Below are 5,016 nucleotides of genomic sequence, written 5' to 3' on the forward strand. Positions count from 1 at the left end.
CATCATACTTAACTAGGAGAATCAATAACACTATCTGGATTCTGAGTTCCTAAAGAAGCCAATCATTCTGAATTTCAAAGGATAGAGTGAGATGCCAAAACTATTCAGAGGCAAAAAGCTAAAAGCCCCGCTCATCTAATTAATACTGATCTTCATAGATGTTTTTGGAATTCATTGCATATTCTCTTCTTTTTATCTTATTTGATCTTCAGTTGCTTGGAGACAAGCAACAATTTAAGTTTGGTGTTGTGATGAGCGGATAATTTATACGCTTTTTGGCATTGTTTTTAGTATGTTTTTAGTATGTTTTAGTTAGTATTTATTATATTTTTATTAGTTTTTAGTTAAAATTAAATTTTCTGGACTTTACTATGAGTTTGTGTATTTTTCTGTGATTTCAGATATTTTCTGGCTGAAATTGAGGGACTTGAGCAAAAATCTGATTCAGAGACTGAAAAGGACTGCAGATGCTGTTGGATTCTGACCTCCCTGAACTCGAAGTGGATTATTTGGAGCTGCAAAAGCCCAATTGGCGCGCTCTCAACTGTGTTAGAAAGTAGACATTCTGGGCTTTCCAGCAATGTATAATAGTCCATACTTTGCCCGAGATTTGATGGCCCAAACAGGTGTTCCAAGTCAGCTCAAGAATTCTGGCGTAAAACGCCAGAACTGGCACAAGAATGGGAGTTAAACGCCCAAACTGGCACAAAAGCTGGCGTTTAACTCCAAGAAGAGTCTCTACACGAAAGTACTTCAATGCTCAGCCCAAGCACACACCAAGTGGGCCCGGAAGTGGATTTTTATGTAATTTACTCATCTTTGTAAACCCTAGGCTACTAGTTCTCTACAAATAGGACCTTTTGCTATTGTATTCTATGTCTTTTGATCACTTGAATCTTTTGATCATGTTTTTATGATTGAACCCTCTTTGGGAGGCTGGCCATTCGGCCATGCCTAGACCTTGTTCTTATGTATTTTCAACGGTGGAGTTTCTACACACCATAGATTAAGGTGTGGAGCTCTGCTGCACCTCGAGTATTAAAGCAATTACTATTGTTCTTCTATTCAATTCAGCTTATTCTTGTTCTAAGATATTCATTCGCACCCAAGAACATGATGAATGTGATGATTATGTGACGCTCATCATCATTCTCACTTATGAACGAGTGTGATGATCCGTGACACTTATCATCATTCTCACCTATGAACGTGTGCCTGACAACCACCTCCGTTCTACCTTAGATTGAGTGGATATCTCTTGGATTCCTTAATCAGAATCTTCGTGGTATAAGCTAGAATTCATTGGCGGCCATTCTTGAGAATCCAGAAGGTCTAAAACTTGTCTGTGGTATTCTGAGTAGGATTCAGGGATTGAATGACTATAACGAGCTTCAAACTCGCGATTGTGGGGCGTTAGTGACAGACGCAAAAGAATCACTGGATTCTATTCCGACATGATCGAGAACCGATAGCTGAATAGCCGTGCTGTGACAGAGTGCGTTGAACATTTTCACTGAGAGGACGGGACTGTAGCCATTGACAACGGTGATGCCCAACATACAGCTTTCCATGGAAAGGAGTAAGAATGATTGGATGAAGACAATTGGAAAGCAGAGAGACGAAAGGGACAAAGCATCTCCATACGCTTATCTGAAATTCTCACCAATGAATTACATAAGTATCTCTATCTTTATTTTATGTTTTATTTATAAATCATTCATAACCATTTGAATCTGCCTGACTGAGATTTACAAGATGACCATAGCTTGCTTCATACCAACAATCTCCGTGGGATCGACCCTTACTCGCGTAAGGTTTATTACTTGGACGACCCAGTGCACTTGCTGGTTAGTTGTGCGAAGTTGTGATAAAGAGTTGAGATTGCAATTGAGCGTACCATGTTGATGGCGCCATTGATGATCACAATTTCGTGCACCAACGACCCGATGTTTGAATACTTCGGTTATTTATTTTTTTGGGTTTGCTTAAGTGACAAACAAAATTTTTGTACGAAAGGATTCTCTGTTGGTTTAAAAACTATACTTACAATGCGAACTTATTTGTGAATTTCTTTACCGATAGAAATCCGATTGTCAGTTACATTAGTTGTTCTAGACAAACTATCCATGCAACAGATAACTATCTGAGCACCGCATTAAGACCCTGCAAACAAACTATCACGGATTTGTAGTCTCAAAATCATCTTCTAATCACTACGCATCCACCCGTGCCGGCATACATACTTAATGTCTATTTCTTTTCAAATCCGAATCTCTCCCAAATTCTTCTGTAATGATGAACCTCCTTAAAGGTCTCTTCTATTTTTTCTTCCTGATTTCTAAAAATACTATTATTTTCTATGCTTTTTACTAATGAAAGTTATCATATAATATGTTATGCCTTTTAATATTTGGTGTATATCATGGAGGATGGAAAGAAATATAATAGCTTCAAATAAAAAATATATAAATTACCTTCTCAATTAATTTGGTTAATTAAACTAATACTATAAAAGTAGAAAATAAATGTAACACTAATCTCTTTTGAAGCGAAAATGGACATTCTCCAAAATCTAAGGTTTTTTTACCAAACAGTTGCATCAAAACATAGCAGGCAAACAAATGAATGAAAACATTAAGGTCAGCTTTAATTCACATTATTTCGAGGGTACGTCAAAATTATGCAATAGTAAATATGTATTAATAAAAGCATTTTTATTGAAGGGTGTAGATAAAAAAATATTATGTGACTTGAGAGTAATAAATTTTTTAACAAAAATGAAACATAGAGATGTTGAATAGAAAAAATATTCTTAGATTCAATTAATTAGTAAAACAAAATTCTTTAATTTCTTTTTTTTAATTTTTTAATTTTGTTATAACTTAAAAGCTTTAATTCTGAAATTACTTCATCAGAAAAGAGTCTTGTTATTTTTATATATCGATTCTTCTAGCACAATTATATATTTCAAAGGAAAAAAGGCTAAAATTGATAAATGGGATATAGATTGTTGAAATCACTCATTTAGTATTTTGATAGATTGTAATAACCTGAACCCAAACGTGTTGCTGTCCTCTCAGGTTCTACCCATCCGGGGAGGCCCCTAGAAGGATATATGCCAGATACAGGTCAAGAATCAGCAGGTAAGACAGAAGATGATCGCTGGGTTGGCTATGGAGGTTGGTGATGGGAGAGGGACTCGATTCTGGGAGGATGTTTGGTTGCGTGGTGGTGCTCTGAAAGATTAGCTTCCGACGCTTTTTTCAGTTTCAAACCAAAGGGGATTTGTTATAGGGGATTGTTGGTTTTGGGATGGGGCTGAGTGGATATGAAACTTCCAATAGAGGCGAGAGCTATTCCAATGGGAGTTGGATCTAGTGAACCAATTGCATGAAACATTAAGGCTGGTCAAACTAGCTCATGACAGAGAGGATAGAGTTATATGAAAATTTGATAAACAAGGAGTCTTTTCTACTAACACTTTTATACAGGTACTACAGGCAGACATAATTCTGGAGGATATAACAAGTTACAGCTTTACTAGGACAATTTGGAAAGGTCTTGTTCCACCAAGAGTTGAATTGTTTGTCTGGTTTGCTTTGATTGGTAGGGTCAATACGAAGGAGAGACTGAGCCGATTAGGAGTTATTAACCAGGAAGATGTTGTATGTGTGTTCTGCAACAAAAGTATTGAATATGGTCACCATTTGTTCCTTGGTTGTGATTTCTCATGGCAGGTTTGGTGTGCCTGGTTATCTTTTGTTGAAAGGCAATGGTCATTCCTAGAGATGTTGAAGGAATATTTTATTAGTTGGACTGAGATATCAACTAGTAAAGAGGAGAATAAGAGGTGGATGATGTGTTTTTGTGCGATTATTTGGAACATCTGGCTAGAAAGAAACAGAAAGATTTTTCAGAATAAAGGAAAAGGGGTTGAAGAGATTATCCATGTCTTTTATGAACTATAAGGAGTGGCTAGGTGTAGATCCTTTTTGTTGTTGATGGCAATGCCAGAGATGACAAGGGGATAAATATTGGTGTTTTTTTCAGATGGGTAGCTTTTGGTTAGGTGTGTTTACTTTATGGTTTACACAAATACTTTGTTGTTTCTTTCGCTCCACTTGCTGTGTTGAGCTTTTTTCTTAAAAAAAAGTATTTTGATAGATGGGACATGAATTGTCGAAATTTCTCATTCGTTATTTTTTCATTGATGTTATGGAGTTGCAAAGAGTTTTATGCATTTTGTTACTAAAAGAAGTAAGAATTTGATATGGGGTATAAAATAAATTTGCACTTTTTTCAAAGGTCATTCTTAAATATGCATATCTTGAAGGCAGGTTCAGATTTGAATTAATTTTAGTATATTACAATTAACACTTTTTTGAAGTTGTAAAGGAACTTTACCTGTCTAAACAGAATTTGTTGAATAGTTGTACTTGCTGGTATACCATCAGACCATATAGACATCACAATATATAAAAAAATCTCTTATAACATAAGTTTTTGTTGTCTATATTTAGTGTAAGTTCTATTGGAATTAAATTGTTTGCACCTTTTAAAAAAATGGGAGAAGTGATTTGTAAAAACTAAAAGAATCTTTTATATCCCTGTCAACCAAGAACATAATTTTAGAGAACATATCCTTTAATTAGACATGTCCAAACATCGATTAACATATGCAAAATGGTGAGTGATTCTGGAAGGATATATTAATTTTGTTGAATTTTTTTTAATATCTACTCACCAAGGCCTTTATGAGAATTCCAATTATATCAATCCCAAGCAAACATAGTTAACAAAAAAATCAACACATTGATTACTCTTAATAACCATCATTCTCCAACATAATCATGATATCATTTCCTCTTAAAAATTTATTCTCACAAAAAAGTAAAGCCTTCATCATACTTCTCACCAATCACCAAAACCACAAAGATCAATAAATAAGACTGATATAATAATGTAGATTTAACTATATAGATTCATTGATGATATAAGTAATTATGAGCTATATCA

This window comes from Arachis duranensis, chromosome 10 (assembly GCF_000817695.3).
Source record: "Arachis duranensis cultivar V14167 chromosome 10, aradu.V14167.gnm2.J7QH, whole genome shotgun sequence".
Classification (NCBI taxonomy): Eukaryota; Viridiplantae; Streptophyta; class Magnoliopsida; order Fabales; family Fabaceae; genus Arachis; species Arachis duranensis.